This window comes from Bufo bufo, chromosome 2, assembly GCF_905171765.1.
Source record: "Bufo bufo chromosome 2, aBufBuf1.1, whole genome shotgun sequence".
NCBI classification, from domain to species: domain Eukaryota; kingdom Metazoa; phylum Chordata; class Amphibia; order Anura; family Bufonidae; genus Bufo; species Bufo bufo.
This window is the reverse complement of record NC_053390.1, coordinates 410,896,740-410,910,122: the sequence shown is the minus strand read 5'-3', so window position 1 is coordinate 410,910,122 and position 13,383 is coordinate 410,896,740. Positions and strand designations below refer to the sequence as shown.

The following is a 13,383-nucleotide window of genomic DNA, read 5'->3' as shown; positions in this document are numbered from 1 at the left end:
CGGCTCAGGTCTAATGGTCGTCTTCATGCTGACAAAGCAACAGTTGGATTCTACCTGAGTGACTGAGCAGCCCTCTTTAGGATAACACTGCTCACCTCCGTAGTATGAGGAAGGGGCTAGAAAAGGTACCCTAAACATTGTTGCTTCTCTCAAAACCCTGCCCAGCTTGCCGCAGCTGGAGGGAATCTCATTTCATGCGGTCGAAATACAAAACCCAAGATGAGACAAAAGGTATTACTACTTACTATTGGTACATGGAATGTACGTACGCTTCAAGACAATCCATTAGCAGATCGCCCAGAAATAATAACAGCTTTGGTAGCTAGAGAGATTGCAAGCTTGCGGCCCTGTGTGAAACTCGCTTAGCAAATGAAGGTCAACTCACAGAAACAGGAGGTGACTATACATTCTTTCGGTGTGGACGTGGCAGTCCCAACGTCGTGAGTCTGGAGTTGGCTTTGCAGTTAAAAATCATCTTGTTCGCCAACTTGCCAATCTTCCTAAGGGTGTAAACAATCGGCTCATGTCACTGCAACTTCCATTACTACGTGGAAAATAAGCTAGGCTTATCAGTGCCTATGCACCCACAATGACAAATCCAGATGAAGTAAAGGACAAGTTTTATAATGATCTTGATGCCCTACTTTCATCTGTGAAGCATACTAACACAATGATTCTACTTGGTGATTTTAATGCGAGAGTGGGATGGGATGGGGTCACTGACAAAAACGGAATCAGCACATGTAACAGCAATGGTCTGTTACTATTTAAGACATGTGCTGCTCATGACTTGGTCATTACTAACACCATCTTCCGCCTACCTACTTTCAAAAAGATGTTCTGGATGCACCCATGCTCCAAGCACTGGCATCTAATTGATTATGTCATAGTGCAGAGGAAAGACATACAGGATGTAAGAGTAAAAGTTCCTAACACAAATATACAAAATTTGTATATAAAATTTGTCCCAAACCACAAAGTCCCTTGGAGTGCAGCAGGTCTGTAGTGAAGTAGGTTCCAATACACTCAGTCCTTTGCACAAAAAAAGACAGCGCAGCGGTCTTTATTTGTACAAAGGATGTAAGAGTAACTAAGGTCATGCCGAGTGCCGACTGCTGGACTGACCATAGACTCATCATTTCTAAACTAAATATCCACATAAAACCTAAGAAGCGGCCACAGGGAAACAGAGTTGTGATAAAGAAGATCAATGTCAATACATTGGTAAATCCCAATATCGCAGCCTCATTGGTAAAAGATCTTGAAAATCAACTCACGAACCTGCAAATGCAGGAAAGTGCTGAGAAGGACTGGGAATTCTTCCGGAACATCTTGCATTCGTCTGCACTTAAGGCTCTCGGACCTGCATGCAGGAAACAGCGGGACTGGTTTGATGAAAGCGATAAAGAGATTAAGGCCTTGCTAGTCGAAAAACATCGCCTTCACCGTGCTCATTAAAATGACCCGTCATCAACTGCAAAGAAAAATGCTTTTATCAACACTCGCAGGACTATACAGAGTAAACTCCGTAAGATGCAGGACTCCTGGCTGAGTGCGAAAGCAGATGAAATTCAGAAGTTTGCTGATTATAAACGATACCAAACGTTTCTATGAAGCCATCATATCCCTGTATGGACCTCAGTCTTCAGGAAGCTCTCCTCTACTGGATTCGAATGGTACAACTCTCATCACTGAGAAAACTCTGATTCTACAGGATTGGGCTGAACATTTCCACTCTCTGCTGAACCGCCCTATCACTAATGAGGCAATTGACAGAATACCCCAGGTGGATATCAACTATAGCCTGGATGTCCCACCATCAGAGGCTAAAACCTCACAGGCCATCAGTCAATTGTCCAGCGGTAAGGGGTCAGGAGCTGATGGAATTCCGGCGGAAGTCTATAAGGCTGGTGGTGCAGTGCTTGTTGAAAAACTCACCCAATTGTTCCAGTCTTTCTGGAATAGAGGTTCCATACCTCAGGAACTGAAAGACGCGTCCATCATATACCTTTATAAGAGGAAAGGAAATAGAAAAATCTGCGATAATTATAGAGGAATATCACTTTTATCAATTGCAGGCAAGATCTTGCCACGAATGTTGCTAAATCGTCTGATTGATCATCTGGAATGGGGTCTGCTACCAGAGACACAGTGTGGTTTTCGCAAAGAGCGTGGCACGGTGGACATGATATTTGCAGCTCAACAGCTTCAGGAGAAATGTCAGGAGCAAAACCGTGAACTATACACCACCTTTATAGATCTTACCAAGGCTTTTGACACAGTTAGTCGCGAAGGCTTTTGGCGCATTATGTCAAAGTTTGGATGCCCAGACAGATTCATCCTGATGGTATGGCAATTCCATGCTGGTATGGCGGCTTTGGTTCTGAGCAATGGTGAATCTTCAGAGGCCTTCCCTGTCACAAATGGCGTTAAACAAGGGTGCGTGCTCGCACCAACCCTGTTCAGCATAATGTTTTCAGCCTTGCTGTCAGATGCCTTTCAGAACAGTTCACTGGGAATCAATCTGAGGTATAAAACCGATGGGAAAATGTTCAACTTACGAAGACTCCAGGCTGTCACCAAGGTAAAAGAGATTGTGCTTCTTCAGTTTTTTTTGCTGACGATTGTGCCCTTAATGCGGAATCAGACCAGGAAATGCAAGCCAGTATGGACAAATTTGCAGCAGCATGTGACAACTTTGGCCTCATCATTAATGCAAAGAAAACCGAAGTGATGTACCAGCCAGTTCCAAAAGCCCAATATCAAAAACCTACCATTACAGTGAAAGAGGACAGAAGCTACATGCAGTGGACCAATATACGTATCTTGGCAGTACCCTCTCCCATGCAGTGACAATTGACATCGAGGTCAACTGCAGAATTGCAAAGGCAAGTTCTGCATTTGGCAGACTGCGGACAATTGCATGGGACCGCAGTGAAATAGGCCTTGCTACAAAGCTTAAAGTCTAACCCGCTATAGTGTTAACCACCCCGATGTATGCTAGTGAGACCTGGACAGCATACAGAAGACATGCTAGACAGCTGAACCACTTTCACATGATTTGCCTCTGTAGAATCATGAGGATCCAGTGGCAGGATAAGTTGCCAGATACAGAAGTCCTCTCCAGAGCAGGCTTACCATCAGTTTACATCTTATTGATGAAAGCCTAGATGCGCTGGGAAGGCCATGTCGTCAGGATGCCAAAGCATTGCATACCTACTATGGTGAGCTGTCCAAGGGTAAGCGATCACATGGGGGGCAAAAGAAGCGAAACAAATATACACTGAAAGCCTCTCTCAAGTCCCTGGATATCACCATCACCTCGTGGGAATCTCTGGCACATGATTGTTATACATGGCGTTCCCTGATCCATCAGGGTTGCCAGACATATGAATACAGAAGGACAATCCTAGGACAGTAGAAGCGTACACTTCGTAAACATAAAGCTGCAAATGCAAATGCTGAAACAAGAACATCCATATTTGTCTGTTCAGTATGTAACAAAACATTTAATGCTAATATAGGCCTCATTAGCCATCTAAGAATACATCGCTAATGGCCGAAGATCTATCTATCAGATGGACAAACAACATGAACTGGGAATTAAGGACTGTTACATTTCCTTCTGTTTACTGCAAGGACAATTGTCATATAAGTTTATCCATCCAAAAACAAATAAAAGTTTCCAAAATTCCTCTTCAGAGTTATGATAATTTGCCATCTCGGTATCAACAGTTCAATGATGTCTGCAGCAAGAAAAACACTGATCAACTACCTCCTCATCATCCTTACGATTGTCACAATGAGTTGCTTCCTGGAGCTACTATTCCTTTATACAATCTCTCTGAACCAGAATTAAAAGTGCTCAAAGAATACTTAGATGAAAATTTAAAGAAAGACTTTATTCGACCCTGGGGCACCTTTGTTCTTTGCAGAAAAGAAAGACTCAACCTTGAGACCATGTATTGATTACAGAGAACTAAATCAGATTACTATTAAAAATTGTTACACTTTTCCCCTATTTCCTGGGTTGCTAGAAAGACTCCGCTCTGCTAACATTTTTACCAAACTAGATTTAAGAGGGGCCTTTAATCTCATATGCATTCGTCCAGGGGATGAGTGGAAGACCACCTTTAGAACTAGATATGGACATTTTGAATACCTGGTTATGTCATTTGGCCTCTGTAACGCTCCTGCAACCTTTCAACATTTTGTTAATGATGTGTTTTGAGACTTCTTAGACCAATTTGTTGTTGTGTACCTTGATTACATCCTTATATTTTCAGATACCTTGGAGGAACATCGCAGACATGTTCAGTTAGTTTCGGAACGTCTACAGGAGAATAATCTTTATATCAAACTGGATAAATGCGAATTTGAACAAACAAAAATCCAAATTCTTGGATATATCGTCTACCCAGAAGGTCTGAGTATGGATCCTATTAAAATCAAAGCTGTAATGGATTGGCCTACTCCAAGAAATCTTAAAGATGTTCAGCGATTTATAGAGTTTGCAAATTTCTACAGGAGATTCATAAAAGACTTTTCTAAAATCATCTTATCAATCACTTTACTCACAAAGAAAAAACAAGTATTTTCATGGTCTCCAGTGGCACAAGTTGCTTTTGACCAACTAAAGACTCTCTTTACTTCTGCGCCCATAATGGTCCATCCAAATCCTGAATTGCCTTTTGTTGTTGAAGTAGACACCTCAGACTCTGCTGTGGGAGCTGTCCTGTCTCAACGAGTTGGAGACAAGATGCAACTTCATCCATGTGCATTTCTTTCTCATACCATGTCATCAGCAGAAAGAAATTACAACATAGGAAACAAAGAACTGTTGGCCTTTCTCTGAATGGAGACATCTTTTGGAAGGAGCTACTCATCCAGTGACTGTCCTTATTGACCACAAAAATTTAGAATTCATCCGTACAGCTAAGAGACTGTCTGTAAGACAAGCAAGATGGGCCTTGTTTTTCTCTAGCTTTAATTTCATTATTTCTTATCGGTCAGGTTCAAGAAATGGCAAGGCTGATGCTTTGTCCAGGAATCTTGCTGAACCACAGGAGGGGTCTAAAACAGAGTCTACTATTTTGACTTCCAAAAATTTTGTAGGAATACTGAACTCCAAAGAATTTTTAACCATGCTCAGAGAGGGATACCAGAATGACTCTTTTCTCAACCTTTCCTTTAAAAAAAGCTTTTGGAAGCAGGAACACAGAATATATTTTCCTTATTCTGCTCGACTTAAAGTCCTCAAATTAGTTCACGATTCTAAACTTGCAGGGCATCTTGGAGTCATGAAAACCTATGACCTACTGCTTAATTCATTTTGGTGGCCTAATTCTAAGAACGATGTGAGAAAATATGTTTTCTCCTGTTTAACGTGTGCACGAAACAAGACACCGCGATCTCCTCCTCTAGGTCTTTTTCAACCACTTCCAGTTCCATCTAGGACTTGGGAATCATTTTACATGGATTTTATTGTGGACCTTCCTCTTTCTAAAGAAATGACTACCATCCTTGTTGTTGTTGACCGACTCACAAAGATGGCCCATTTCATTCCAATTAGAGGAATTCCTACTGCAGAACAAACTGCAAAATTATTGATTAGGGAGATATTTAGGTTGCATGGAATTCCTGACAATGTAATTTCAGATAGAGGTGTTCAACTCACATAAAGATTTTGGAAGAACTTCTGTACAGCTTTAGGAGTAACAGTTAATTTGTCTTCTGCTTTTCATCCTCAGTCCAATGGCCATACGGAAAGGACTAACCACACTCTTGAGCAATACCTCGGCTGTTTTATTTCCTACCTTCAGGATGATTTACCGACAGCAGAATTTGCTTACAACAACTCCACCATAGTTCTACATCTCAAAGTCCATTTTTTTGCTAACTTTGGCTTACATCCAGTATTTATTCCTAACCTCCCTCTTAGTACACCTATTCCTGTTGTTATGCTGTTACTCACAGACTAACAAAATTGCAAGAAACCCAGAAGAAACTAATAGAGATGATACAAGAAGATTATAATAAAGCAGCTGATAAACATCGCAAAGTTCCTCCTACCTTTTAAAGTTGGCTATCTGCAAGAAATCTGAAAACACATGTTCAATCTTCAAAATTGGGCCACAAATTCATAGGACCTTTCCAGATTTCTGCACAAGTTAACCAAGTTGCCTTAGAAACATAGAATGTGTCGGCAGATAAGAACCATTTGGCCCATCTAGTCTGCCCAATATACTGAATACTATGAATAGCCCTTGGCCCTATCTTATATGAAGGATGGCCTTATGCCTATCCCATGCATGCTTAAACTCCTTCACTGTATTTGCAGCTACCACTTCTGCAGGAAGGCTATTCCATGCATCCACTACTCTTTCAGTAAAGTAATACTTCCTGATATTACTTTTACACCTTTGCCCCTCTAATTTAAAACTATGTCCTCTTGTAGCAGTTTTTCTTCTTTTAAATATTCTCTCCTCTTTTACCTTGTTAATTCCCTTTCTGTATTTAAAAGTTTCTATCATATCCCCTCTGTCTCATCTTTCTTCCAAGCTATACATGTTAAGGTTCTTTAATCTTTCCTGGTAAGTTTTATCCTGCAATCGATGTACTAGTTTAGTAGCTCTGCATTGAACTCTCTCCAAAGTATCAATATCCTTCTGGAGATATGGTCTGCAGTACTGCGCACAATACTCCAAATGAGGTCTCGCTAGTGCTCTGTAGAGTGGCATGAGCACCTCCCTCTTTCTACTGGTAATGCCTCTCCCTATACACCCAAGCATTCTGCTAGCATTTCCTGCTGCTCTATGACATTGTCTGCCTATCTTTAAGTCTTCTGAAATAATGACCCCTAAATCCCTTTCCTCAGATACTGAGGTTAGGACTGTATCACTGATTTTATATTCTGCTCTTGGGTTTTTACGCCCCAGGTGCATTATCTTGCACTTATCAACATTACATTTTAGTTGCCAGATTTTTTACCATTCCTCTAGTTTTCCTAAATCCTTTTCCATTTGGTGTATCCCTCCAGGAACATCAACCCTGTTACAAATCTTTGTGTCATCAGCAAAAAGACACACCTTACCATCGAGGCCTTCTGCAATTTCGCTGATAAAGATATTAAACAATATGGGTACCAGAACAGATCCCTGAGGTACCCCACTGGTAACAAGACCATGGTCTGAATATACTTCATTGACTACAACCCTCTGTTGTCTGTCCCTCACCCACTGCCTAATCCATTCAACAATATGGGAGTCCACGCACAAAGACTGCAATTTATTGATAAGCCTTCTATGTGGGACAGTATCAAAAGCCTTACTAAAGTCCAGATAAGCGATGTCTACTGCACCTCCGCCATCTATTATTTTAGTCACCCAATCAAAAAAATCAATAAGATTAGTTTGACATGATCTCCCTAAAGTAAACCCATGCTGTTTTTCGTCTTTCAATGCATGGGATTTTGGATGTTCCACAATCCTTAAGTATGGTTTCCATTAATTTCCCCACTATTGATGTCAAGCCTGATTGGCCTATAGTTGCCCGATATTTCTCCCTACTACCTTTCTTGTGAATGGGTACAACATTTGCCAATTTCCAATCTTCTGGGATGACTCCTGTTGCCAGTGATTGGTTAAATAAATCTGTTAATGGTTTTGCTAGTTCGCCCCTGAGCTCTTTAATAGCTTTGGGTGTATCCCATCAGGCCCCTGTGACTTATTTGTATTAATTTTAGACAGCTGACTTAAAACCTCTTCCTCTGTAAAGACACATGCATCAAAAGATTCATTAGTCTTCTTTCCTAAGTGAGGTCCTTTTTCTTCATTTTCCTTTGTAAAAACTGAACAGAAGTATTCATTGAGGCAGTCAGCTAGTTCTTTATCTTCTTCCATATACCTTCCTTCTTTTGTTTTTAATTTGGTAATTCCTTGTTTTAGTTTCCTTTTTTCATTTATGTATCTGAAGAATGTCTTATCGCCTTTTTTTCACTGACTGAGCTAATTTCTCTTCTGCCTGTGCTTTAGAAGCTCCTATAACTTGTTTGGCCTCTCTCTGCCTAATCTTATTTTTATAATTACTAAATGCTATCTTTTTATTTTTAATGATTTTTTTTTTTGAGTACCACAGTAGTCTCTTCCTTTTTTTTGCTTTTACTGACAAGCCTAATGCAATTTTCTGTTGCCTTCAATAGTGCCACTTTTAAGTAGTACCATTTCTCCTGGACTCCATTGAAACTGTTCCAATCTGATAGGGACTCGTATACCACTAATCTAATTTTAGAAAAGTCAGAATTTCAGATATCAAATTCCCATTTGTGAATACTAAATCTAAAATGGCCTCCTTCTGGGTTGGCTCCTCAACTACTTGCTGTATAGATAATCCCAGTAGGGAATTTAGAATATCTGTACTCCTGGCACTCCTCCTTCCGTCTTAAACTTCCGAACAGATGGAAAATGCACCCTGTGTTCCACGTGCATTGCTCAAGCCATTCAATGAAAACCCCTTTCCAGGGAGAAATCAGCCACCTCCTGCACCAGTAAAAGTCCAATTTGAGGAACAATACATTGTTGAGAAAAGGTTAGAACTCTAGAATTTTCAGAGGTCGAGTGCAATATCTGGTGCAATGGAAGGGTTATGAACCAGAAGAGAATGAATTGGGAACCAGAAAACAACGTTCACGCCCCTAGGCTTTTCACCACAGACATTCAGAGAAACCAGCTCCTAAGATGTCCAGAGGCCATCCTGAAAGGAGGGGACTACTGTCAACACTTGAACCCAGGGACTCCTGTGTCCTAGGCTGCAGCTCTTCTGAGCTATTTAGCTTTATGGACAGCTCCTGTGCTGAACTGAAGCCTAGTTCCCTGTGCCTCTAGTTTCAGTTCCCACCTCCCTGATTTACTCCACCCTGTTCCCTGATTGAACATCCTATTTAAGCCCAGCCTTGCACTTCCTGCCTTGTGAGTTTATTGTGCTCTTAGCCTGTAATCAAGCTAGTCTCTCCTGCTCTGCTGCTAATACTGACGCTCCATCTTGTGCATCGACTACTGGCTTCCTCCTGACTATAGTATTTGCCTACTCCTTTTAATACTGATGCTCCATCTAGTGCATCGAACACTGGCTTCCTCCTGACTATGGTATTTGCCTACTCCTCTTATACTGATGCTCCATCTTGTGCATCAACCACTGGCTTCCTCCTGACTACAATATTGACCTTGCAATTACCCCAAATAGTTGCAATAATAGATCCGGACCATTACATATATTATCATTGCTGCCTTCATCTATTCCCACCTCGATTACTCTAACTCATTATTAATTGGTCTTCCCCTCACCACACTCTCCTGTCTCTAATCTATCCTGAACTTTGATGCCTCCGCCCAGTGCCAGTCATTGCACTGGTTGCCCATACAGTACAGGATTTAATTGAAAGTCTCTATTGTCACCCACAAAACTTTCCACAGTGCTGCACCCTCCTACATCTGTTCCCTCTTTTCTATCTACCAACCTACCAATGCCCTCCATTCAGTTAATAACTTATGAATAACATCCACAATAATTCAAACCTCTCAATCTCATCTCCAAGTCTTCTCCCGAGCTGAAGCAGTTCTCTGGAAGGCCCTACTCAAAGAAACTAGGTTAATTCATAAAATCTACAGTTTTAGGCTCTCCATGAGTCTATCACATACCCTGATCTAACTCTTCTCCATTCACCGCCCCCCCCCCAATCAGCATTTTTCTTCTGAAACTGATCCATCGTCAGATATCCACCACACCCCATGCACTCATAAGCACTACAGATATCGGCTGTGTTTTAAGATGGCTGGAGCATTTAACAAATCAAGCACTTGTTACCTTTTGTGTCACCCCTATCTCTCATAGATGCTCGAGTCTCCTACCCGCACGTTTCGCGGCTGCTATGCAGCCAATAAACGTGCTGGTAAGTACTGCCCTCACTGTAATGCCAGTGATTGGCTGGCCGGAACATGTAATCAAGTGCTATATAGCACCCGCTGAACGAATGTTCGGCTCATTTGTAGTCAGGGAGAGCTGAGCTTCGGAAGGGACAGAGAGTGTAGGGAGACTGATCACAATCAATTCGCTAGAAAAACATTTCAAAGACCCAAAAATCCTTTTAAGCTCTTCAGGACACAGGGCGTACAGGTAGGCCCTGTGTATTTCTGATCACCGCCGCGCAGCGGGCGGTGATCGGAACCCGGGGCCTGCTCAAATCATTGAGCAGGCACCTCGGCTAAATGCCCGGGGGGGTCCCGTGACCTGCGGTTTGCTGCTTTTACCTATTGCGGCGGGCGGTGCCATCGGGTCCCCATGCGGCTGTAGGGGGGACCCGATGGCATGGAAGGCATCGTGATGTCTAAGGAAGGCATCGCGCTGCCTTACGGTGACGAGCCTGTGAGATCCAGCCCCCTGGATCTCACAGGCCGGAAGATGTATGAGTAATACACAAAGTATTACTCATAGAGCCAATGCATTCCAATACTTCTGTATTGGAAATGCATTGTAAAGGATTAGACTCCCAAAAGTTCAAGTCCCAAAGTGGGACAAAAAATTAAGTGAAAAAAAAAGTTTAAAAAATAAAGTTTTCCCCCCAAAAAATTAAAAGTTTCAAGTAAAAATAAACAAAAACGTCATTTTCCCCAAATAAAGTAAAAAAAAATTGGTAAAAAATAGGAGGAAAATAAAAGTATACATATTAGGTATCGCCACATCCGTATCGACCGGCTCTATAAACATATCACATGACCTAACCCCTCAGATGAACACCGTAAAAAATAAAAACTGTGCTAAATAAACCATTTTTTTGACACCTTACATCACAAAAAGTACAACAGCAAGCGATCAAAAAGGCGTTTGCCCACCAAAATAGTACCAATCTAACCATCACCTCATCCCGCAAAAAATGAGCCCCTACCTGAGACAATCGCCCAAAAAAAAAAAAAAACTATGGCTCAGAATATGGAGACACTAAAACATTATTTTTTTTGTTTGAAAAAAGCTGTTATTGTGTAAAACTTACATAAATAAAAAAAAGTATACATATTTGGTAACGCCGCGTTCGTATCGACCGGCTCTATAAAAATATCACATGACCTAACCTCTCAGATGAACACCGTAAAAAAAAACAAAAAAAAAACTGTGCTAAATAAACCATTTTTTGTCACCTTACATCACAAAAAGTGTAATAGCAAGCGATCAAAAAGTCACACGCACCCCAAAATAGTGCCAATAAAACCGTCATCTCATCCCGCAAAAATAATACCCTACCCAAGGTAATCGCCCAAAAACTGAAAACATTATGGCTCTCAGACTATGGAAACACTAAAACATGATTTTTTTTGCTTCAAAAATGAACTCATTGTGTAAAACTTACATAAATAAAAAAAAAGTATACATATTAGGTATCGCCGCGTCCGTGACAACCTGGTCTATAAAAATTCCACATGATCTAACCTGTCAGATGAATGTTGTAAATAACAAAAAATAAAAATGGTGCCAAAACAGCTATTTCTTGTTATCTTGCCTCACAAAAAGTGTAATATAGAGCAACCAAAAATCATATGTACCCTAAACTAGTACCAACAAAACTTGCACCCTATCCCGTAGTTTCTAAAATGGGGTCACTTTTTTGGAGTTTCTACTCTAGGGGTGCTTCAAATGGGACATGGTGTCAAAAAACCAGTCCAGCAAAATCTGCCTTCCAAAAACCGTATGGCATTCCTTTCCTTCTGCGCCCTGCCGTGTGCCCGTACAGCAGTTTGCGACCACATATGAGGTGTTTCTGTAAACTACAGAATCCGGGCAATAAATTTAGAGTTTTGTTTGGCTGTTAACCCTTGCTTTGTTACTGGAAAAAATGGATTAAAATGGAAAATTTAACAAAAAAATTAAATTCTGAAATTTCATCCCCATTTCCCAATAACTCTTGTGGAACACCTAAAGGGTTAAGGACGTTTGTAAAATCAGTTTTGAATACCTTGAGGGGTGTAGTTTCTTAGATGGGGTACATTTATGGAGTTTCTACTCTAGGGTTGCATCAGGGGGGCTTCAAATGGGACATGGTGTCAAAAAAAAACAGTCCAGCAAAATCTGCCTTCCAAAAACATGGCATTCCTTTCCTTCTGCACCCTGCCGTGTGCCCGTACAGCAGTTTACGACCACATATGGGGTGTTTATGTAAACTACAGAATCAGAGCTATAAATATTGAGTTTGGTTTGGCTGTTAACCCTTGCTTTGTAACTGAAAAAAAATTATTAAAATGGAAAATCTGCCAAAAAAGTGAAATTTTTAAATTGTATCTCTATTTTCCATTAATTCTTGTGGAACACCTAAAGGGTTAACAAAGTTTGTAAAATCAGTTTTGAATACCTTGAGGGGTGTAGTTTCTAGAATGGGGTCATTTTTGGGTGGTTTCTATTATGTAAGCCTCGCAAAGTGACTTCAGACCTGAACTGGTCCCTAAAAATTGGGTTTTTGAAAATTTTGGAAAAATTTCAAGATTTGCTTCTAAACTTCTAAGCCTTGTAACATCCCCAAAAAATTAAATATCATTCCCAAAATGATCCATGAAGTAGACATATGGGGAATGTAAAGTAATAACTATTTTTGGAGGTATTACTATGTATTATAGCAGTAGAGAAATTGAAACTTGGAAATTTGCAATTTTTTAATTTTTTGGGCTAAATTTGTTTTTTTTTTATAAATAAAAATGAATATTTTTTACTTCATTTTACCAGTGTCATGAAGTACAATATGTGACGAAAAAACATTCTCAGAATGGCCTGGATAAGTCAAAGCGTTTTAAAGTTATCACCACTTAAAGTGACACTGGTCAGATTTGCAAAAAATGGCCTGGTCCTTAAGTTGAAATAAGGCTGTGTCCTTAAGGAGTTAAGGACTATTGTGTGTGTCGTGGCAGGCTGGCAGTATTTTATAACTACATTACAAATTTTCTTTTTCCATGATTTTCAATAATTTTCATATAGAGGATGTCTGCAGTGACTAGTGACATCTGTCCAATACCTTCTGTGTGTCAGGGCCAGAGATTGGAGAAATATAACTGAAAAATACTATATTTTTTCCATCATTTTCAATCATTTTCATATAGAGGGTGTCTGCAGTAACTAGTCACATCTGTCCAATACCTTCTGTGTGTCAGGGCCAGAGATTGGAGAAATAAAACTGAAATCTATTTTCCTTTTTCCATACTTTTCCATACTTTATCCATATACTGTGTTTGCTGTGAACTGTGACATCCGTGCCACATATTGTGTGTCAAGCGTGCATATAACATTTAATATGCGCAAAGGGAGCAGTAAGGGACAGGGAAGTGGCCGTGATGCTGATGGTTCATGCAG

General features: G+C 40.6%; 1 pseudogene; it reads left to right on the top strand.

Moving 5' to 3' along the window:
• The first annotated feature begins 219 nt into the window (after window positions 1-219).
• LOC120990900 lies at window positions 220-2,734 on the top strand (annotated as a pseudogene).
• The last annotated feature ends 10,649 nt before the right edge of the window (window positions 2,735-13,383 follow it).